The sequence below is a fragment of the Coregonus lavaretus genome (assembly GCF_964263955.1).
Source record: "Coregonus lavaretus genome assembly, chromosome: 5".
In the NCBI taxonomy this organism is placed as follows: Eukaryota; Metazoa; Chordata; class Actinopteri; order Salmoniformes; family Salmonidae; genus Coregonus; species Coregonus lavaretus.
Genome location: NC_139992.1, coordinates 66,689,984 through 66,715,304, shown reverse-complemented (window position 1 = coordinate 66,715,304; position 25,321 = coordinate 66,689,984). Strand labels below are relative to the sequence as shown.

Below are 25,321 nucleotides of genomic sequence, written 5' to 3'. Positions count from 1 at the left end.
TTACTTCTTTTTCTTCTTCACCTCCTTCTCTCTCTTGTCTTTTTCATATTTGTTTTTCTCTGGTTTTGTGACGCTGTCATATGATGGGGGAGAGGCTGTGGAGGGGGTCATCTCAGTTCTGTCTGAAGTAGAGATCTCGTTAAATTTGTCTATAACGAGAACCTCTTTATCAAGGAGAATCTTCTTCTTGTACGTGGCAGAGGCCCGTTTAACAATACGCCTGAGCAGATACCGTCTGAAAGCTCTCTGAATGACCAGGGCAGACATGTCCTCTTGTTTGCGGCGCAGCGTGGTGGTGATGGGTTCGTAGGACACCTTGGAGGGGTTGGAGGCCATAAAGCGCTCCTCCATTTGACCCCGGAGGATGTCCAAGCCTTCGCCCTCACCCAGGACGCGCTTGGTGAAGGCAAACAGGATGTCCAGGCAGTGGATGCGCTCCCCACTCACCATGGGCAAATCCATGGAGATCAACTGGATCTTGTTGGGCTTAGAAATGCGTAGCGGGGGGTCCAGGGCATCAGCGAAGTCAGACAGCTTCTCATACTCCATGAACTGGGTGGCCCGCGCATCAAACTTCTCCCAGACCTCGTAGAACATTTCAAAGTCATCCTCGCTCAGGGGCTCAGCGCTCTCCTCAGTGGCCACACTGAAGTTCTCCAGGATGACAGCAATGTACATGTTGACCACAATGAGGAAACAGATGATGATGTAGCTCACAAAGAAGATAATGGCCACAGGGGGGTTCCCACAGTCTCCCCCCTTGTACTTGCTGCCTGGGTGCTCTTTATGGCTTTCGCAGTCTGGCTCTTTCTTGTTGAGGATGGGCGCCAGCAGGCCATCCCAGCCAGCTGACGTGGTGATCTGGAACAGGCAAATCATGCTGTTGCCAAATGTCTCAAAGTTGAACATGTCGTCAATCCCAGACTCCTTCCTGACGTATGCAAAGTTCGACATGCCAAAGATGGCATAGATAAACATCACTAAGAAGAGCAGAAGACCAATGTTGAACAAGGCAGGAAGTGACATCATCAAAGCAAACAAGAGTGTACGGATTCCCTTGGCACCCTTGATGAGGCGAAGGATGCGACCAATTCGGGCCAGTCGAATGACTCGGAATAAGGTTGGTGAAACAAAGTACTTCTCTATCAGTTCAGAGAGAAACATACCTGAAAGGACAGAGAAGAATTACACATAATAATCCCCAAAGCAGACTATCAAATTGCAGTATTACAACTATGGAAATAGGTGAAAAATCTTACCAATTATCGACAGGATAACAACAATAAAGTCAAATACATTCCACCCAATGGTGAAGTAGTATTGGCGGAGTGAGATCATCTTCAGAATACACTCTCCAGTAAACATGACAATAAACACCAGGTTGATCTTGTAGAGAATTCTATCCATGTCGTCCGTCTGGTCGTCCGTCTCCACCATCATGGTGACCATATTAAGGCATATAAGAATCATGATGACAATGTCGAAGGCTTGCTTTGTAATGAAATCAAAGACATATCCTTGAAACTTGTTCTGGAGGAGACATAAGGAAGAAGCATTTTGAGACACCAGGAAGTAGACATAGAGGTTCACGAATTGAGGAGTTCTTTGTTGAGAAACAGTGAAACAGTTAAAGAGTGGTATGACCCAACCTGTTCTCAGCTCAGTTCGTAGGATTTGGTACGTTAATTTGTTCCCGCCGTTTAGTTATATTTATATTATGTTACGTTAGCTTACATAATTAATGGAATAGCGGTTGTACAAAATCATACGAATTATAGGACGTATAGTATCATACGTCTTACCTGGTCGTACAATAGCATACGAATTGGATTAATTTATCATACACTTGGAGGACTTAAAGTATTAAACATCTTTCCCTGAGACCAGGTTTACTTTTTGCATTGTAACAACAAAGGGGAATTACAGGGAGAATTGGTGGTTAGGAGAACTAATGACAAAGGTTAGGATAATTTACTTAAAAGGTTACGAGAACTAAAACGTCAAAGATTAGGAGAATTAACATTTGGTTAAGGTTAGGAAAAGGGTTAGGGGAAGGGGAAGCTAAAATGCTACAGTTGTCCCCGATGCAACTCGAACATGCAACCTTTGGATTGCTAGACGGTATACGCCCACCCGTCATCCCCGACCAACCTCCCTACTTTCGTTTCTGTCTAAAGTAACTAGACCATTAGTACATATCATACGTCTTGGAGGTGCAGAAAAATACGTATAGTATACTTCGTATGGCTTTGAGGCCAGGCTGCATGACCTTACCGCTGGCCTAGGGATAGGCTTTTGGGGTTTCTTTGAGCCAAGCTTCTTCATAGCATTGTAGTATTTCTTCTGTTCCTCTGTCATGAAGATGTCTTGACCTCCAAAGTAAAGAGGCAAGACAAGCCTAGTTAAATTCCTGCAGCTCTTACACATTTCTAGTCCATTAGTGGGGGAAAAATATTATTAATAACGTTAAATCAGAGAAAATGTATGCATGTATCATTGCATGATTACTATAACATGAAATACTTATCTTTTTCTTTTGCTGGTTGAAGTTGTCTATAATGACACCAATGAAGAGGTTGAGTGTGAAGAAGGATCCAAATATGATGAATACCACAAAGTACATATACATGTACAGATTAACTTCATAGTCGGGTTGATCCTCCAACTGTAATAGAATAGCATAGTATTACCATACATTATTCAACGGGTGGGTCTAATCCTGAATGCTGATTGGTTAAAACCGCATTCCAACCGGTGTCTATTCCACAAGTTACCACCGGCTAAATCTATGACGTTAAAATGCCTATTTACTCTGTTACATCTGACTGCGCAATCCACTGTCTCATCAGCCCAGCCAAGCAATGTATAAACTTGATCTCCACTACAAAAAGCATTTAGACATCATCTCAAATTTCATTTAGACTAACATTTTGTTTTCAACAGCAGAGATTTGTATAAACCTTGCTGTCTGTCTCTCCGACATTTGCAACATTGTTTCAATATTCAAATTCGATCTCCAGCTGTCCCATAGTAATGAACGTGTTAGGAGTCGGGACGAGACAGACAGGCATGCAGCGTTTCTCAGCCAGTCGAAATCATGAATCAGCTGGCATCATTTTTATGGATATATACAAAGAAATGCAGCTAGTTTGTAGTCTTTACAGCTTCAGTGTGAAGTGATTGTGTTAGCTGTGTTGTTGGCTAACTCCTCTGAACAAAATAGTCCTGACGAGTGAGCACATTTTCTATGCCAGGTGAAATCGCGCCTCATTAGCTCATTGTTATGGATGTATCCAAATAAATGTATCTGGAAAACTGCTTAAACAAATGCAAATGCAGCTACTTTGCTGTTATTCTGGCTGCACTTTTTGACGTGACTGTAAGTTATCCGTAGTTAGCTATCTAGCAAGCAAGGGATAAGAACATTGCCAGCCAGTATGGCAATGGAACATTTAGAACAAATGACTGGGTCGCGTCTCTAGCAAACAAACCGATAGAACGAAAGACCAGCCGGCTTGGGTAGCAACCCTAGACTTGTGTCGGGACTATATCTTGTGGAAGGATTAAATAGTATGATTAAATTCATCAAAATAGAAAATGTTATGAAAATATGTAAATCATTATTTGAATATGTTAGTAACCCGTTGTATAAAAGTGATAATGCCCTCGAAGCCGGTGTTTGGAGGATATATTGGCACGGTTTGCCAGCCCTCGACTCCGTCTCGGGCCTAACAACACCTGTACCAATATATCCTCCAAACACCAACTTCTCAGGCATTATCACTTAATTAACAATATCATACAAACATGAACACTATGATATATACATTGAAAATGTGCAAACACAATTAGCCATTAGTCTGAAATACCTTGTGAAAGGTATTACTGAAAAGACTTACACTGCGAGAGTCCACAGCTGCATACATGATGTCCATCCAGCCTTTGAATGTAGCCTTAGAGAAAGTAAGGAAAATGTTATTACTAGTAAGGATACTAGTTCAGAAGGACTTAGCCCTCACACAACTCATCTGCCCACACGGAATTGGTACAAAACTTTTGACATAGGTCCACTCTCTGTCAATAAAATATTTCTGGTGATATGAAAGAGCCGCTCACCACTTGTAACAGTGCCAGATAGCCTGCTCCCACGTTATCAAAGTTGATCTTGACATTCTTCCAGTAGGCACCTTCCAAAGCCAAACATTCTGTCTTGTTAGCCACATCTCTGACTTTGAAGCGCTCCCCTGTGGTCATGTTGACACAATGGTAGTATTTCCCTGCAAACAGGTTGACGCCCATGATGCTGAAGATGAGCCAGAAGATGAGGCACACCAAGAGCACATTGAAGATGGAGGGGATGGCTCCGAGCAGAGCATTGACGACCACCTGTAAGGATTCACACGGCCTCAGTCTCAGATATAGGAGCATAGACAATATCCCATTGGGTAATGATGATCATTTTCAGCACTGACAATAAATACTGTAGGCTACATGTTGACTTTGATTGGTGATGGTGAAAATAGGAAAACACATGAGTAAAGTGTTTAAATGCCAGTGTACACATCAGTCAAAGCTCAACACAAGTATCACTAACACCACAGCTTATTAACAACCATGACAACAGGAAGGTAAGAAGAAAAGGAAAGAAGAAGGAGAAGAAGAAGAAGGGAATGTATTTGTAAAGGAGATACTGTAGGCTATGTTTACATGTTTTAATGAATTATAATTAGGCTACAGTGTGAAAAAACGAAACAGAAAAAACCTTGTAGAGGCAGGATGAAGTCACATAATTTGTTTACTGTAAATAAAAAATACAAACACATAAATAGTGTTCACATTAAAGGCAGTCCCCCGCAGCAAGCAACATGCAAACACAGTACAGTTTCAGAGAACATCAATATAGAGCTAGTGAAGCAATGAGAAGTCAGTCATACAAATGGGAGAATTCAGTGACAACCACGTGAGGAGAGATCGTCGTCACAGCACTGATGGAAATCTAGCCAACCACAACATGCAGGAATCTGATCGATAAGAGCTACATTGATTATACCAGTCGACACCCATCCTCCACATATGACATAAGCATCCAAACCCCTGGCTAGAGCTTGTATTGCACAGTAAAATACATATTGCTGTGAGAGTACCATAAATGTTTACGATGGTTAAGTGTAGTAGCCTCCAAGACCTCCAAGTTTGTTTACATTTTGTTTAAGTAAAGTGAATGCATTTTCTACGTTTTATTGATTAGTTTTCAGTAATGCTGACATCCCCTGATGAGTGCACATGGCCTGCCGGTGGGACTGATGGAAACTCTTGTGTTATAACATCCTGAAAACCAGGGTTGGGGTCGATTCCAGTCAATCAGAAAGTACACTGAAATTCCAATTCTCTTCAATGCTTTTAAATGAGACATATTTGGAATTGGAATTTGGTTAACTTTCTGAATTGACTGGAATTGAAATGGAATTGACTCCAACTCTGCTGAAAACACATATAGCTGGAAAAGGAGGAATAGGAGAGGAAAGGTAACTCTAAATATACATGCATGGAATGAGTGAACTTTACATTCTCCAGCTGTTGGGTTGCTGTGGGCCTTAGTTTGACTACAGAGCTCTGTGCCCATGCAGGGCGCTGATGTCACGCTGGTAAAAGGCTGTGATGATATGCACTGTGAGGCAACAGGACAGGGCTCTGGTCTGGTGACTCTTACCCTCATGCCCTCGAAGCGGGACAGCGCTCTCAGGGGCCTCAGCGCTCGTAGAGTCCTCAGGGACTTGATGGCACTCAGCTCAGCGTAGCCCAGGGCGTTGGCCACAAGGCTGACAAGAGACACCTGTAAACACAATGAGGTCATGAGAAGAGACGAGTGACTGGCTGGCACAGGCTCTCTCCTGGGCCTCAAACATGTGTTTTAAACCAGGAAATAGGAAACTCCATCGCCGGCTACATGACAGTAGCATTTCTACATTGAAACGTCAAGGCAATGTCTCAAAACAAGCTAATTGTGAACATTACCAGACTATATATATTTTGTGTAAGTGAAGAGGTAGTTTTAAAAGAAGACCTACGTCAACAATGAGGAAGTCCAGCCAGCACCAAGCGTTGGTGAAGTATTTGGCGAATCCATAGGCCACCCACTTCAGCAACATCTCCAGGATGAAGATGTAAGTGAAGACTTTGTCCGCAAACTCCAACACTGTCTTAATGGTCTTCCTCTGCTCGATGTAGATGTCCTCAAATGCCTTGGTGTAAATACAAGCAAATCAGATGATCCCTACCTATACACCACATTAATCTCACACACTAGAGCAGTAGCTGCTGCCTCATCAGATCTGTTGCCAGTTATTTCTGTGTCAAGGGATCACAGAATTGTCAATTACACAGTACTGAGCACTTTGAACAACAGAGCAGCTGCATGTGGTACTGTATTTCTACTCCTTTGTAGTTTCTCATAAGGGTCAGACAATGGAGGAGGATTTGCCAGCCCCCTCTGTCATACTCTCAGATCCTTCCCCAAATCATTACTTCCCCACTTACCAGCGCTCCACTGCTGAGCAGGATCATGAAGATGATAAAGCTCTCGAACCAGTTGTGCTCCACTATCTTAAAGCAGGTTTTCCTTAATGTCCACCACATCTTCCACTTGCCCTCATCGACATTCACTTGGCAGCATTGGAATCTGCGGACACATCCTGAAAGCAGACAACATATAGGTTAATTGGAACAGATGTTCCAATTATACTAGTCTTTTCCCAAATATGATCTTATCCATTCTATTTCTGGGTTCCAGCTTGTTATGCCTGAAGCTGTTCACAAAAGACGATACCCACATCCTGAGACCTAGCCTATTGTATCTCTCACCATCAGTGAAGCAGCCTTCAGGTTCCATGGACTCCTCAGGCTCCAAGTCCACCGAGCCCTCTCCCTCTCCTGGGGGCCTAATGTCCACTGTACTGCCCTCTGAGGAGCTCAGCGGACGGTCTTCTGATAGCTGCTGCAAGGGGAGCCAAGCCAGAGCAACATTAGCACAGCACACCCATGACAGGACCTGGGACACCAGCATCTGCCCGGGAGCTGACATACTGAGCCTCATTACAATGGGTCACCCAGTGATGCAAGGGTACTGCCATATGTAAGCTCACAGGGTCTGTCTCTTTGTCTAAAGTTGTATATCATTTCATGCAGAATCAATAAAAATTACCTACAGACTTAGGAGATGAGACATGTATAGTTTGGAAAGTCAAATTGCAGGCTAACGCATGCATAAACACTGTTTAAATATATTTGTGTATCTCAATAAAGGCTGTAGGTAAAAATGATTTCACTTTAGTCATATGGCATGCGTTCTCTAAAAGTGCATGTTTGAACCAAGCCTGTGATCTAAATTATAGAACATGTATGCTCCAGTATTTTCATGTCCAGGACTTTTTAACCCAAACAAACTGGTCTTTTCCCCATTACAGTTCCTTCATTGACATGAAAACACATATGTCCAGTTGCTAAGCAGTAGACAAGCCTTAGTCATTTCAAAAACAGGGTAGCCTGCATTAGCTTAACAGCAGAAACAGTGTTGTGCACTTTAACCAAGACAGGCATTAAGGAGTCCGCATTCCAGGCTAGTGTCAGATTAGGACCACTTGATCACCCTGGAGACAGGGCATTAAACACCCGAAACAAGATAACTTGAGAGAGTAATGTGATCATACTAGGGAAACAATGAATAGAAAATAGAATAGAAAATACAGTGCTTAGAACATTTCCAAAAACAGTGTAAGAACTAGAGGAAAGCTGTTTTTAGGAGAGGTGTGCTGGATTACAAGGAATAGCAACCTCCCCATGCAATGATGTCAAACATCTAATACTGCTGACAATATTCAAACGTGCCAGTTTCTCCTCAAGCACTTTGTATCTTTATACTGGGTGTGTCTTCCAACAGCCTTGAACTGAGAGCAGCCTTGCGTTAATGCCTTTCTGGGGTATACAGTAGCACTGAGCTGTCATTGGACCCAGCTAATGCAGAATGGTGAATGATGTAAGCATGCTACGATGATATATGCGCTGGGAATACTCCATTTGACTAAGCTACTGCAATCATACAGATGTTTGATCTTCAATTTAGGTACTATTGTAGGCACTACGATGTCTTGTCATTTCCACATACAGTATACTCTACTATCTGTTATTAGTAACTCAAGAAGTTGCACCTCTTTTGGACTTGAGCTTATTCAGGTACCCAAGTAAAATATAATTAGTCATTATACAGTAAGTACACTCTTATTATAAAAGGTGCTACCTAGAACCTAAAAGGGTTATTCAGCTGTCCCCATAGGAGAACCCTTTGAAGAACCCTTTTTGGTTCCTGGTAGAACCCTTTTGGTTCCAGGTAGAACCCCAAAAGGGTTCTCCTATGGGGACAGCCAAAAAACCTATCCCCATAGTGTAGTATGTTCTGTAGTCTTACCTGCACTAACGTTAATAACGGTATGCCTACTAGCAACAACATTCATTTTGGAAACCCAGCTTATTTAAATAATTATGGTCTTCTTAAAAACAAGCATTTGTAATTATCTGCTTTCATCATTCGATTCTGGATCTTATTTGCCAAATGAAAATGCCATAATAAATGTTTTGGCTGTGAACCATTCCTCCAATGAATTTTGACCTTCAAAATCCATTACTCTACAGCATCAGTCAGATATGTAAAGTTCCAGGTGCTCTCTGGTTGCTGAACAATCCATCCCCAAAAACTAAACCAAACTAAAGGAACAAAACAAATAATAATCATGGGCTGATCTGTGGATGAAAACGGTGATGTTGCTCATTCACAAAAAAAGAAAGCATTGCAAAGAAGCCTTAAAATAATCAAGTTTGGCAGCATCAGAATGGCTGCTGAACGTATAGAAATGAAGTAAGGAGTAAAGTATGATCAAGCAGAAACAAACATAGATGATCAATCTAATAAAAAGGTCGTTCTTTTTTGATAAATGGAATAGGCAATCTCCATGGTTAGTGTTATGTACAATAAAGTGGTCTTACAAGTCTCCTCTCATTGAAAACCTTGAGAGCGTCTGTGAAACAGCTGCAATAACAAATGGGGTTAAGTGTGGTAAGTTACTGTACCACATGCTACCTTGTATGGAAGCAAAGCATGTTAGTCACATATTAACCTCTCAGAAAGTACATTTACAAGTGAAGGAAATAGAATCTCACCAAATTTCCAACAGCCATTATTGTTAAATGATAGATAGTCATTACAGTACCATAACAACACAAACAGCACAGTACAACAACATCAGCAAAATAAAACTGTAATGTTACCATAGATACCATAGATACTAATTGACAGTAGCCACTCAGTTTGCACCATGTTCTGGGACAGAGTGAGATCTGAAATGGGCCTTTTTACAACTCAAGGCAATAAAGCTCCCTAAAGAGGAGGATGTACCTGCAGAGCACTCAGACTTAAATGGCACATAATGTAATCTGAAGACTAGTATTTTCCTGTCTTTGTGGCCTCTCCTCATTACAGGGTCGTTGTATAAGGATCGAAAATGTCACATGCTTATACTTGGCTTGCCATGTACCGCGGGTTAAGTGCACCAGCATGACCACGGCAAAGGAACATTCGACTTATCTGAAACAACAAATGTATCCGCAGAGGACCACACAACAGCCAATTTCTGAATCAGTCTTCATCCATCATTCATATTATATTTGTCTCTCGCTCCATTCTGCCAGACCATAAAACCAAAAGCCGTAGATCGATGAGACATCGGAGTCTTACAGGAACATGTCAAAGTAATCACTAATGGCCCAAGCCTAACATGAGATCTGCGAAATTACCCCGACTTACATATCTCACATTGACATCAATACTGTAAATGATCTAAAACTGTGATAAGGGTCCTGGAGGGACTAAATGTTTATGTCCCCAGGATAAAATATAATGACAGCATTGTCATCATTGTGCATCATTTTGGGGAACGCTCTGAGGGCTCTATTTTCGGCAGGCGCTGTCGCGGTGCAACTGCCAAATGCACGTTAGTTTGCAATTTCAGCATGTAAAAACTGGCGTTCTGGCGTTTCCACCCCATGCGCCAGGTTCAGCAATTTACATGTCTAATATCAGCACTCTTGTGCTGAGGTAGAAGGGGTGTCAATATTTGAGCCATGTCCTTGAAAACAAGCGCAAAAGTGACCATTTCATGAAGCGCATATCGGGAGATTTAAGACCAGCAAAAAGCAGGTCTTAGCAGTAACGCGGTTGGTAATGGCATGGAGGCACAACCTATCCAGCAGTGACGCACAGTGCCCTTATGCTCATGGAACAAGAGAGATGTGTTTTTTTCTGTGCCGGTTTTATTTGATTAGAAAATAAGCATATAGCCTTCCCTCTCCTTAATGAGGATGTTTTTTTTGTCCTGACCAATGCGTTCTCCAAGCTGCTGAGCCTATCAATAAAGGGTGTGGCTCATGAGACTGCTTTGAAATACATCTTAATCATCAAAGCTTTACTAAAATATCAAGTTTGGGAGCAGCAAAACAGTGAGCGGACATCCCCTTTATATCTATGTATTGTGTAGGCCTACAATATTTTAGCCAGCTCCCGTTTTGGACGTGTGTAAAAACCACTCCATGTAGGCTACATGTATCCATATGCCCATCATGAAATGAGAGATCAGATAATGCTGGTGACCCTTGTATTTAGAACATATTTTCTTGTAACAATTGCTTGTTTTCCATTTCATATGATTAAAAACCAAGCCCTCAGGAGGCTACCCTTAGCCTATACACTCTTAGAAAAAAAGGTGCTATCTAGAACCTAAAAGAGTTATTCGGCTGTCTCTATAGGAGAACCCTTTGAAGAACCCTTTTTGGATCCAGGAAGAACCCTTTTGGTTCCAGGTAGAACCCTTTTGGGTTCCATATAAAACCCTTTCCACAGAGGGTTCTACATGGAACCCAAAAAGTTTCTCCCTGGAACCAAAAAGGGTTCTACCTGGAACCAAAAAGGGTTCTCCTATGGGGACAACCGAAGAACCCTTTTGGAACCCTTTTTTCTAAGAGTGTAGGCTATAGAGAAGGCTGGTTCAACAGCAATCCATTACGTCTTTTTTATCCTGTTGATTTTATGATATCACGCTTCTGACCCCAAGCTATTTACAATTATTGTTGTTGTTTGAAAAACCCCCAGATATCTTATTTTTCATTTAATTTGATTAAAAAACAAATTTATTAGAATAATTCACCATCCTGGCTTTACGGTGAACGTCCAGCTCACATACAATGCAATTTAGGAGCCGTCTTCTATTTCTGGAGAAGTGTGAATGTGATCTGTAAGATGGTGCCATTGTGTTTATAAAACATTATATCTGGGAGCAGCATAACGGTCAGTGGACATTCTCTTTATATTGGTTCTTTGTCCAGATTCTGTGAAAAGTTTGGATGTGCGTAAAAGCCTCCATTGTCTATGTTGCCTTAATATTATATGCACACGGGGAACAATTATGGTGCCTGTAACTGTATTTAGACATAGCCTATTTAAAACAAGTTGTTGTTTCGTCTTGATTAGAATTTGATAGAATTATTCACTCTCTTTTTAAGCCTTATCAATCGTGAATTGAATCTTTCTTATTGATAACTTTTGGTAATTCCATGGCTCAGACATGGCATAATGCTGTTTACTGTAGGCCTAGCCCCTATATCAGTGTGAATGCTATGTTTAACAATATATTTCCATATTATAGCCATGCAATTAGGCTTCTTACAATGTGCACTGCAAAGACGTTCAACATATTTAGCAAAGATGAGATAGGCCTACATACATTTTGTTATTTTGTTTCTGTAGGCTATTTAACAAACTAGGCTATAGCGGATTACCATTAGAATTGGAGTTGATGACAACGCAATACATGAAATACCGTAAATACACATCTTGAAGCAACCACATATTTCTGGTTGTGAAAATAGCCCAAATACTTCTGACACACCCCCAAACCTATACTGCCAGCGCTAAGATGTACCATTGCGTTAGGTTTGTTAAAATAGAGCCCTGAGAGTGTTTATGTTGGCTGCCTGGTACATATGAGTCACTGCAGCTTTTCTACCTCCATAACCTACAACTGATTAACACCCCAGTGAGTGAACAGCGTGTGAGAGGCCAGCAATCCCCTCTTTATAAGCTCTAATGTGCCAAACACGCACACTATGATTACATTTGAGCATCACCTGACTCTGGCTGTCACAATTTGCAGGAGAGGAGACTGGTGGAAGGAGATATAGGAGGACGGGCTCATTGTAATGGCTGTAATGGAATAAATGGAACAGTATCGAATGGAAACCACTTTTGACTCCTTTCCATTTTTCCATTCAAGCCATTCCAATGAGCCCGTCCTCCTATCATTCCTCCCACCAGCCTCCTCTGATTTGCAGATACAGCATCAGTGCAATAATCTCTAATGAGTCATTCTAATGTAATTATGTTAGATAATGTGGACAAACAACAGCAAACAAGTAGATTTGCATAATATCACTTTTTTAAAGCTCATAACGTCGCTGTCTTTTTTTCAAATCCTTAACCTAGATCAACACTTGATTTCAAACTATGTACAAAAATCTCAGACTGTGAACTACTTTCACATTGTTCCACATAGAATCATGCTCACCTCTTTGCTTTCCTCTACGTCCGAGGAATCGCTGCTGAAGTCCTCAGTGTTGAGGTTCTCAAAGTCCGACTCTCCCACAGCGATGGGCACTGTGATGGTCAGGCTGGCGTTGTGGATGAAAGGCATATAGTCAGTGTTGTCATTGATTATGTACTTCGCTGCTGCGTTGCTGCCCACCCCCACTCCCACACCACTGGTGGCGCCATTGCCATCTTTTATGTATTCAGGATCTTTCATGATCTCCACGGTGGTGTGGTTGGAGTTCCAGTTGGTCCCCATGCTTTTGTGGAGGTCAACCAGGGTCTTGTCCTCGTTCAGGCTCCCCTTCTTCTTCCTCAGACAGATGCTGTGGAAGAAGCGGCGCACCAAGGCCTTGACGAAGGCGATGCCCTGGTGGATGCGGCCTATGGCCACAGTCAGATTGTTCATCTCGCTGTCATCATCCGTGGCCGCCAGGTTATCAGCACTGAACGAGCTCAGCAGCAAAGCCAGGAACAGATTTAGGACCTGCCACAAACACACAAACACACACATAAATGATGGTTTAAAGTTCCTGTAATTGATTTACGGTGGATTAATAGTCATACAGAGATGCAGTAGAGCTGAAAACGTACCACCAGGTTCCCGATGACCATGACCATCAGGAAGACGATGAGGCACATGCTCTGGCTAGCCACCTCCATGCAGTCCCACATGGTCTCAATCCACTCCCCGCACAGCACCCGGAACACAATCAGGAAAGAGTGGAAGAAGTCATGCATGTGCCACCGGGGCAGTATGCAGTCTTTAGAGATCTTACACACACAGTCTCTGTAGCTCTTGCCAAAGAGCTGCATGCCCACCACGGCGAAGATGAAGACGATTATGGCCAGTACCAGGGTGAGATTACCCAAGGCCCCCACTGAGTTACCAATGATCTTGATCAGCATGTTCAATGTGGGCCAAGACTTGGCCAGTTTGAATACTCTCAGCTGCATACAAAGATAAGAATGGGATTAATATGAATTGCTATTCCAATACGTTGACAGTCTACTTTTTTCCAGTGATTATTGAATGAACATGCAGCATTTTGGATGCTGTGCTGGAGTGTCGATGCTCTTACCAATCGGAATGATCTGAGGACAGACATTCCAGACACGTTGGCCAAGCAAAGCTCCATCAAGCTCAAACTGACAATGATACCATCAAATATATTCCAGCCTTCCTGAAAATAAATGTATGGATCCAAAGCAATAATCTTGAAACACATCTCAGCTGTGAAGATACCTGTGAACACCTGAGTAAAACAACACACAAGAACAGTGACAACAGTAATTAACATGTAATGTGTTTAAAATGGCAGATTCAAAGTGATATGGCAAAAACAAATGACATGTGACTGCGTACCAGGTTTCCCACATAAAGCATGGTGTTGAACGCCCTAGACATTGGGTAATGCTCCATAGCCATGAACACAGTGTTCATAACAATACATATGGTGATAGCTAGGTCTACAAACGGGTCCATCACGATCATCTTGACTATCTTCTTCATCCTCAGCCACTTCGGACAACAGTCCCAGATGAGGAAGGTGTTGGCAAACTTGTACCAGCAAGGAGGGCACTTCTGTCTCGATTCTTCAAGTTCTGATACATATAGAGGAGAAATAACAGAAAAATATTTGTTTTCATGAATGTGTCCTCATTTTGTCTATTCATGTTATTTGTTCTAGGGGGTGTATGGGGTATGGTATAGTCATACACACCTTCCATAGTGTTGGTTATAACACTAGCTACACTGAAGGCCCTCTGCCTGGCCACTGGGTCCTCCAGGAAGTCCATAGAGGCCTGGTACGATCCACATCGGGCTTTTCTGTACTCTGTCTCCGTAGTATTTTCCTGGAGTTACATCATTTGGAAGCATTATCAATGTATTGATAAGTCATCACAAACCAATTGCATCAACAATATTCTGTTTCTCAGTTAGCACAATGTAACCACCAAAGATGGCCATGTTCAAGGGTTTAATAATCTCTTAACCTGGAAGTAATTATCTGTTAAACCCAAAAATACTGTATTTGTATTCACATAAATAGAAAGATTTTAATAGTTTCTTATCTATATGGAATAAATAAAAATCTATATGAAAATCCAAACGTGTTTTATACTGCCTTATATTTCATATTTTTAACAAAATGTCATCTTTAGTGTGCTACTGTACATAAATACACCATAAGTAATGTTTAGGTAGTCAGGGAGAGTAAGTAGGAAGAGAGAGAAGGAAAGAAACAAGATGCGCACTACAAGACCACAGCAGAGTTAGAGTAGAGGCACGGCAGGTGGAGACAAAACTGGTTTAGAGACAGCAGCACAGAGCTGGTTTAGGCCATCCAGGCTAAACTACACTTCCTTGCATTGTCATCAGTAGAGGCCTTATCTACTGTCACCTCTGGCAGAAGGAGTCCCTCAGGTGACGTGGGGAGTGAAGCCCCGCCCACTAGGGACACCACCCCCTTGCAGTCGACGGAGCTGTGCATCTTCCCATTTGCTGGCAGCAGGACGTGTGATGGCATGCTGTTCTGGCTCACGTTGCTGGAGCGCCGGTCGCTCCGCCGAGGGACAAACAGAGAGCCCCGGCGACTGTCGTTGTCCTCGAAAGTGCTGTTCTCGTCGTCGGCAAAGTCGTTCTCCGAGCCTATGTCCCGCGCACGGTCCCGGAAGCTGTAGAGGCTAGCCCGGCTGTTCCGTCTCGACGAGAACAAGGGTCCGCGGATACTTAGGAAGGACTGGGAGACAAATACATTCCTCAGTGCCTATCACTGGCATAAGCATGGGTTGAGAAGTGGAGTAATTTAAGATGGAAGAGCGGGTCCTGCAGAGGATGATTGTGATGAAGATGATGCAATGATGTTGATTATCTAGCGGTTGACCTCAGGGATAATATAAAAGGAAATGTGCAAGAGCACGATGAAGAGGATAATGATGATAATGGCGCCAAGCACAATGCTGTCGCCTCAGCTGATGAGGATGATGATGAGGATGTTGAAGAGGATGATAGTGATTACGATGATAAGGAAATTGAAAGATGATGGTGCTGCTGAAAATGAAGATGATAGTGTAGCGTTGATATTGATAAGAATGACGATATTGATAATGACGAAAATAATAATGATGATGAGATGATTAGATTCACTAAGGACTGTGTAGCATGCACAACAATTCACCAATACAGCGAACACACATACTTTTGATAGCCAAAGGTAAAGAAAGGTAGGGTAAAGCAGTATGTTAAATAAGATGAGTATCCTGACCTGGTATGGTGTTGAACATCTGATGTCGTAATTGTGCAGGTTAGAGGCATCCATGGAGAAGCGGAAGTGACTCTTTTTCATACTGCTGTCGGACTCAGACCTGTGATACTTGTCATTGTCCTCTCTCTCCTCCTCCTCTCTCTGCTTCCTCTTCTTGCGCCTGTTGCGCCTCTCTTTGGCGCTCTTGGAGCTGAGTTTGGAGGCCTCTGAGGAGGTCTCAGTGAGCCCTCCTCTCTCACTGAACTCCCCACTCTCAGCCACCATCACTGTTGCCGCCGCCTGTAAGCCAATCAACACACCTAAGCTATGGTCGTAAGGGGCAACACATGACTCAGCAGGGCAGCACAGTCATAAATAGACACAATAGGCTATTAAATGCCTTCTAAATTTAGATTAAAAGGCATTTACCTTTGAATACCTTTGAACCTTTGTATTCTGAATACTTTAAAAAATCTTGGGCAGTTTCAGTTTAAGATAAATAAGAATATGAAGAGTATATTTCCAAAACGCTATATCCACAATTTTTTCACATTTGTGTTTTTTCACTAGAAATGATTGTTTATGGGTACCTTCATATGTGTGTAAAATATTTTTATTAATCGATTTCTTTAGATGTGAATGAAAATCCTACATTCTGAGCATACAAAACATAAAGAACATCTTCCTAATATTGTGTCAAGTTGGCTGGATGTCCTTTGAGTAGTGGACCATTCTTGATACACACAGATAACTGCTGAGCGTGAAAAACCCAGCAGCGTTGCAGTTCTTGACACAAACAAGTGCGCTTTGCACCTACTACCATACCCCGTTCAAAGGCACTTAAATATTTTGTCTTGCCCATTCACCCTCTGAATGGCACACATACACAATCCATGTCTCAATTGTCTCAAGGCTTAAAAATCCTTCTTTAACCTGTCTCCTCCCCTTCATCTACACTGATTGAAGTGGATTTAACAAGTGACATCAATAAGGGATCATAGCTTTCACCTGGATTCACCTGGTCAGTCTATGTCATGGAAATAATGTTTTGTACACTCAGTGTATATCCGTTGTTTAGCTGGAATGGAATGTTCGTATCCTCTATATTTGACTGTAATATGTGGTTGTCTCACCTAGCTATCTTAAGATGAACGCACTTACTGTAAGTCGCTCTGGATAAGAACTGTTTGTAAAATTTGTTTTAAAATATTGATGTCACAAATGTATCATTTGTACAGCTCTTTATAAAAAATGTCATTATTTGTTACATTTGACTGTGTAAAACCTAGCAGTACTACTTCTTTCTCTGAGAATGAGGTGGATATATAGCATTTTGCTAAAAAACATTATTATTTGTCTCTCTAAAATGAAACCATCAAGTGATAGATTTTAAACAAATACATGTATGTCATTGAACAACCCATGATTAGATAGTGAAAACACACACCAATCTCTTTCATAATTTATTTAAACAATAAAAGGTAATTTACCAACATTTCAGAAAATGGATATATAGCGTTTTGTAATGAAACTCTTCATATATCACTAGCAATATAAATGACTATTAAAGGAATTCCATGGTTGTTGTGATTAATGAGTGTGCTGTAATGGGTGGCATATAGAGATGAGCTGGGGGATATCCTGTACCTGTGCATCCTCCTGCTGTCTCCTCAGCTGCTCCAGCATGGCCTTGAACTCCTCCTCCTTCTGCTGAGCCTCCTCGATGGTGGCCTGGTTCTGCTCGTCGTACGCCATAGCAACCACAGCCAGGATCAGGTTGATCAGGTAGAAGGAGCCCAGGAAGATGACCAGCACAAAGAAGATCATATACGGCTTCCCAGCAGCCCTCAGGGTCTGGAAGAGAAACAACACCTCTTGTAACACATTTCTATCTCTTACAACCTCTTCTAACATATCTCCAAGTAAATCACCAATCTTTGTATTATAACATATCTCTATTGAGAGGATGTTAGTGGAATACTAAAAGAACAATGATAAAACATGCATAAAATGTGTGCTCACATAACAAGCAATTCGGAACATGCACATTAACCCTGTGACATTGCGCACCTGATCTGGGGTATTGTTTTGTATTATTTGCTCAGAGTGCTTCGCTGATCTCTCTATTCAAGGCACAACAATGCATTCAAAAAGACATGTTGTCTTTGCTTTAGTCATGATGAGATACATCTTTGTTTCCTTGAGCAAAAATGCACCTGCCCTCCATCAGGAGGTTGTTTGAACAGGCAACTGGCAATCTTCTGTTTTTATTTCTGTTTCGTAATGGGAGAATGTATTCATTTTCATCACACAGCAAATTATGCCTCTCTTTGTGTTTTCAAGTGAACCGTAGAACGTACAAAGGGCATCCCTATCAAGTTAAACATGTCATTGTGGTCCTCTGTAGCTCAATTGGTAGAGCATGGCGCTTGTAACGCCAGGCTAATGGGTTTGATCCCCGGGACCACCCATACGTAAAAATGTATGCACACATGACTGTAAGTCGCTTTGGATAAAAGCGTCTGCTAAATGGCATATTATTATTATTATTATTATTAACTAGGGCCAGGATCCAAACACAGGGCTCTATTTTAACAAACCTAACGCAATGGTCAATCTAAGCGCTGGCGGTAGTGCTATAAGTCCTGGGGTGTGTCAGAAATATTTGTGCTGTTTTCACAGTTGTTATTTTGAACGCAATAGCTGGCGGTGGCGCAAAGGGCTGAGTTTTGATGAATAAAAACGTGTAGGTGTGACGAGGTCTTGGCCACTCACTGGCCAATCAAGGTGTTCTATGGCTTTTTACTGCATGCTTTTGTCTTAAGTTCTGTAGGTCTTTGCATTGTTATCAACTCCAATTCGGCTAGGGACACGGAATATTCTGGTCCTAGTCCATTGTGGATTGATCCTACAGTTTATTAAATAACATAGGCTACAGTAACGAGTGATAGCAACAGTAAAAAAAAAATAAACATACACTGGTTGCTTGATATGTTTGGAGTGTTGACAGTCAACATTGTTGTAATTGGCTTCAATGAGTATAGGCCTTTCCGCATCACACTTCTCCTCAAATAAAAATGACTAGGCATCCGTAAATGTTACTGTATGTGTGAGGCACGTTCTCAATAAGCAAGATATAGCCTAGTCATTATATAGCCTGGCATTATAGGACAGAACAATTTGAATAGCCTATGTTTGGAGGAACGTATCTGGCGACCGGACAAAAAGCGCTCTTTGGAAATGGGGATTGAAATTGTGAATAATGCAAAAGCATGTCGGCAAAAGCCTCACGAGTAAAATCATTTTATGGATAGGCTACTTGTGTATGGCCAGGATTATAAAGACACCAGACGCATTGCTGTTGAACCATCTTTCATTATAGTAGGGTAAAGTTTTTTTAATCAAACGAAATGGAAAACAAGAAACTGTTACTGGAAAATAACTTCAGTGTCCCCGGATTATCTAATATTTTGTTCCATGATGGGCATACAACCTACATGGAGAGTTCTTTATGCACATCCAAAATAATAACAGGAGCTGGCTAAAACAATGTATTACCCTACATAAATAAAAATGGGATGTCTGCTGCTGCCAAATTTGATCTTTTAATATCGTTTTGGTAATGAAGGTCTCACGACCCAAACCCTTTGTCAACACTGTTTTCACATGTACATTGATTGTTTTTTATCTTACGCTACACAAAGATAAGATAAGAAACATACATTTTTCTAAACTAATCCAATCTGTAAGTGGTTGGATTCATAGCAACCGTGAGATCGTTGTTCCAGTTTACATGGTGTAGGTAGTCTCCCTGTACTGAATTGTCTTCCTTACTTTGACAGCCATTCTAAATGCAAGTTGTGGGTGATGTAAAAGTGCTGGATATCTTCCTCCAAATTGGATCTAACAGAGATTTAATATTAAATTGCAAACTACCATAATGTGACACATCAATAAATATTCAAATAAGGCTTTACACCCTTATTACTTAAAGGAAGTAAACCGAAAGAGAAATGTACTCTGCTGGAGTTGATTGTTAATTCAAAACAACACAGAAAGTGTAAAATGGCAAGGGAGTTGATTGTGGTGTTGATATTTTTGGAGTTAAAATGACACTAAATGGAGTCCAACTCACAAAGAGTTTCAGTGTCGTTTTAACACAAAATGGGGGTGGGACCATATAAACGCCAACATTTTGTTAAATTTGACTCCATATGAGTTGAATTAACTCTTGCAATTGTACTATGTATGCTTGGTTTTTAATCAAATAAAATAAAATGGGAAAACACATTAGTTTTTATGTTTCTAAATACGAGGTTTACAGTTACAAAAAGTACATCTCTCTTGCTCCATGGGCATATGGGCACTGTGCGTCACAGCTAGATAGGCTGCGCTTCCATTGTTAAAATCCATGCCATAACCAACCGCGTTACTGCTAAATCTAGCATTCGGTTGGTCTTAAATATCCCAAGCAGCGCATACTGAAATTGGCACTTTGGCACACGTTTTTAAAGACACCTCAGATATTGCCACCACTCCCACCTTAGCACATGCAAGCTCATTTAAGACAGGTAAATGTCCAATCCTGGCGCTGGGGTTTGAAAATAGAAGAGCGCCGGCTTTAACAGGTTGAAATTGCAAACAAGCGTGCATTTGACAATTGCGCTGGGCGCTGGTTTAACACCAGACAAAAACAGAGCCCATAGTGTTCCTCACAGGTGCAGTCAGCAGCACAGGAACACAGGGAACTCCACTGAACAAACACAAGTCACTCTGTAATACCCAGGAGCTTCACTGCACATGCACACTCTCAGAGCTGGCACAAATGGGTCTGTCCAATGCAACGACAACACTAGGAGTCCCTTTGCCTGTAAAAAAGCCCCCAGTATCACGCCATGATGCAGACAGACCATAGAGTTGGGATAGAGGGCGCAATTGGCCCAAAGCCTTTTTTAGCAAGGGTAGCGCCCTTGAGGTAGCCTTGAGGAACCAGCCTGATCGCTGCCTTCACGATTCTGAAAGGAATGGCAATCAGGCTGGTTCCACCAGGCTTCCAATGAGAGCTTTCACCATTTTGAAGTAGTCAACATGGTGGGAGTTGCTATGGGTTACCGAACAATTACAGAATTCCATCCAGGTGAGCGGAAAAGGTAAGCCAATGAATTATACACCTGAGCAAACATTCCATAACTACAGGTGGCAGTTAATCCCCAACCTTGGCTTTATATCTGTTTAGATTATACACTCCAGCACAGTAAGTGGTATGCACCTTTTCAGTCTACGTACAAACTGCCAATACACTCATAGAAGTAAAAGAAGAAGACATTGACTACTTTAAAATGATGATAGCCCTCAATGACAATGGCCAAGCTGTCACAAAAACCGGCCATTGCAAAGACAGGAGATGAGCTCTCTAGTACATCTCTATGAGACAGACCTGCTGGTAGAGGTTCTCCCAGTAGTCCTGAGTCATCAGTCTGAACAGAGACAAGAAGGCCCAGCTGAACGTGTCAAAGCTGGTGTAGCCGTAGTCTGGGTTCCGGCCCGCTTTGATGCACAAGAATCCCTCTGGGCACAGCCTACAACAAACAACAAGGCTGGGAAACTCAAACAGAATCATAATCACCATCACTGCATTCACAAAATCCTGTGAAGTCTATTTGATATTAACGCACAAAGACATGCACGACCGCAAGCAGGTACGCACACGCACACACACAAACAAACACAAGCACAATCAATAGTGCATCCTGACAATCAGACACAAAGATAGTAACGTGGGCTGGATCTTACCCAGCACCACTGCCATTTCCACAAAGCAAAGCATCCCTTTTACCTGGGAGGTAGTAATAATTATCTACAGGAAAAAGAGACAAAGTCAATCTTTCGCCAACTGCAAAAAAGAGAAAAGATTTTCATCATCACCTTCATCATCATCAGCATTGTAACTGGAGAACAGTTCAAAGCTTTAATCACGCAAATCACTTTCACTTTCTCTTATCTATTTTCTCCCCTTTCACCCCATGGCTGCCCAGGTCCTAGTGTCATGGCCATCCAGGTGCCATTTTCCCCACTTGGGTGGTGACTCAATGCCCTCCGTGTTGACAAGCTAGACATGCCACTAGTATCATCCACAAACCGGCAATGTTATGATTAACCGCCACACTACTTCCCACCAGAAGCTCTTACAAACCCCTCTCAGCCATTCCTGTCATTTTACGTTACGCTCTTCAGCCAGGGCTGCTTGTTTGGCTATTAGCAATCAGCTGTGACTCACTCACTGTGGTCCATGGCTACCAGCATGGTATTCACCCTCCAATGACTGTCTAAAGCCAAAGAAACATGCTTACCGGGATTATTTGTGTAATTGGTCCAGTTGAACGGGCTGGTCTCGTTAAAGTCAGCATCATTATATTCCGTCCCATTAAAGTCCAATGTTTCATTAAAGTAGTTGGTTGAGTTAGGACGGATCCTTAAACATTTGTTTCTTAAATCGCCCATAAACAGCTGCAGCCCTATTAGGGCAAAGACACTTAGGCAGAATACAGTGAGGATCATCACATCTGACAGTTTCTTCACTGATTGGATCAGCGCTCTCACAATGGTCTTCAGGCCTGCAGGACATGACAGAACCTCACTGTTATTCGCATAGGAGTCTTATACAGTGTATGCAAAGAAGAAGCTTAATTTGTATACAATGTAAACATCACAGCATGAAACAGCATCTCTGTTGCTTCATATGTTTAAAAGAAAACAGTCTGAATTTTTCACTTTTTTTTTTTCACTAGAAATGATTGCTTATGGGTACTTTAATGTGTGTGTAAAATATGACTGTTCTCAGATTTTTTATTCATAGATTTTCTTTGTTGCTAAACGCTATATATCCATTGTTTAGCAGGAATGGAATATTTGTATACAGTATATTGACTGTATGTGGTTGTCTCACCTAGCTATCTTAAGATCAATGAACTAACTGTAAGTCACTCTGGATAAGAGCATCTACTAAATGACTAAAGTATTACATGTAAATGTTTTACATACAGATGTCATATAACTGTATTGACACATTTTTTATATTGAAAAATGGTGTTATTTGTTACATTGGACTGTGTAAAACCTAGCAGTTCTACTTATTTCTCTGAGAATGAGGTGGATATACACTGAGTGTACGAAACATTAAGAACACCTTCCTAATATTGAGTTGCACCCCCTCTCCCCGTTTTGCCCTCAGAACAGCCTCAATTAGTCGCGGCATGGACTCTACAAGGTGTCAAAAGCATTCCACAGGGATGCTGGCCCATGTTGACTCCAATGCTTCCCAAAGTGGTGTCAAGTTGGCTGGTTGTCCTTTGGGTGGTGGACCATTCTTGATACACACAGGAAAATGTTGAGCGTGAAAAACTTCGCAGTTTTGCAGTATGGTAGTAGGTGTGCCTGGCATACTCTGTTCAAAGGCACTTACATCTTGTGCCCTTGTCACCCTTTGAATGGCACACATACACAATCAATGTCTCAATTTTTTCAATGCTTAAAAATCCTTCTTTAACCTGTCTCCTCCCCTTCATCTACACTGATTGAAGTGGATTTAACAAGTGACATCAATAAGGGATCATAGCTTTCACCTGGGTTCACCTGGTCAGTCTATGTCATGGAAAGAGCAGGTGTCCTTAATGTTTTGTACAGTCAGTGTATAGCGTTTTGCAAAACAACATGATTATTTGTCTCTCTAAAAGGAAACCATCAAGATATAGATTTTAAACAAATACATGTCTGTCATTGAACAACCCCATGCCATGATTAGATAGTGAAAAAAACACACCAATCGCTTTCATTCGTTCTTTAAACAATAAAAGCAAATTTACCAACATTCTGAAAATGTATATTTAGCATTTTGGAAAGAAACTCTTCAATTGCCATAGAATGGTATGCTGGCAGTGCTGTGACACATTCTACTGTCTCAATGGGTGGTCTTACACAATGAGAATGTTGAATCTGTTATCTAATGTTATTTTCTCTACTAGAATGATATGAGCCATGATAAGCACATAATCTTTTCTGACTAAGATCCAAATCCCAGCAGTATGTTTATAGCACACAATGTAGCTTACAATTAAGTCCCTGATTGGTTGATAATAAAAACAAATAAGCTAAGGAGCATAGTTGTTATAATGGCCGGACAGTTCTGGCCACAAATTGACATATGTTGTAGTAGATATTATATATGTGTGTTATAAACCCTACCAAGAGCTTGGATCAGAAAATATGTCATAGAGTATAATAACAAAAGCATGCATGTTTGTGAGGAAGGGCATACATCACAATCAGCTCTAACATATGAAACACCCTTACTAGACCAAAACACAGTCTGTCTTCATTGAACAGGAGCAGTTGAATGAAGGCACACACCAGTCAGGGAGAACACTGACAAGCAACCATCCCAAACAGCAAAGGAAGGAGAGAAGAGCTGGACAGCACCACAAACACAATTAAAGCTGGATTTAAACAAAGTGTCATGCAAACAAAATCGTCTAGACCCCCAAGGCTGTTCAGTAAAAATAAACAAATCAATAAATAAAATAGTCTAAAAGCAAGAAATCCTTTCCATTTTAAATGAACTGCTTCAGATTTCTGCTTTTACTGGCAGCATGAGAGGCAAACCATCAGACCTAAAGAAAAGCGTAAAGGTGAAGTGACCCTTAAACTTTGATGGAGTGAGTAGTACAGTACCACCCTTTGGCCCCTAAACCTTGTCCCTTAACCTGGCTCTCACCTGGGATGACCGATATAGTTTTCAGTGCTCGGAGAACCCTGAACGTTCTCAGTGCTGACACATTGCCCAGGTCCACAAACGATGTGATATATCTGTAATAAAGGGGAAGTCGCATACAGATGCCATGACAGGACAACAAAGAGCAATCGGAGGAAACATCACACAAGGAAGGGGCTGGCTGACAGCTAGCAGCAGGCACTCCTTACCTGGGATAACTGAAATAGTTTTCAAAGCTCTCAGTACTCTGAAAGTGCGAAGAGCTGAAACATTGCCTAGTTTTACAAACTCTGTTACATACCTGCAGGAAAATGCACAATTACAATAGAGTTTGTGTAGTTCAGGAGAAAATACATTCATGTAACATGGCAAGGGCCCTAAACCCCTCAAACACTATTACATGGTGGGATAGACAATAGGTGTGAGGAGTCTGAGGAATGACACTATCAAAGATAGACTGAGGAGTGCCTCAATGTTCATCATGTCTGCATGGTATTGTAATTACAAAGATGTGCAACCATTCTAACACAGTATTGCAACACGACTGTTCTATTGGGTATGCTCCAACAATGAAAGCACTAACAACCCAAATAATAAACTAAGGGGACTTGTTGCCCCTGA

The 25,321-nt window shown here is 41.6% G+C and overlaps 1 pseudogene across 1 annotated transcript; it reads right to left on the bottom strand.

Moving 5' to 3' along the window:
* LOC311129517 (sodium channel protein type 2 subunit alpha-like) lies at window positions 1-25,060 on the bottom strand (annotated as a pseudogene). The gene is made up of 21 exons: window positions 24,704-25,060; window positions 22,284-22,547; window positions 21,727-21,790; window positions 21,371-21,512; window positions 17,581-17,787; window positions 15,955-16,233; window positions 14,410-14,542; window positions 14,052-14,290; window positions 13,768-13,941; window positions 13,280-13,636; window positions 12,666-13,172; window positions 6,862-6,994; window positions 6,538-6,692; window positions 6,069-6,242; window positions 5,711-5,833; window positions 4,117-4,386; window positions 3,900-3,953; window positions 2,524-2,665; window positions 2,275-2,372; window positions 1,260-1,530; window positions 1-1,166 (listed from the first exon to the last, which is right to left on the bottom strand). The product of its transcript is annotated as a sodium channel protein type 2 subunit alpha-like (transcript).
* Between the last annotated feature and the right edge of the window lie 261 nt (window positions 25,061-25,321).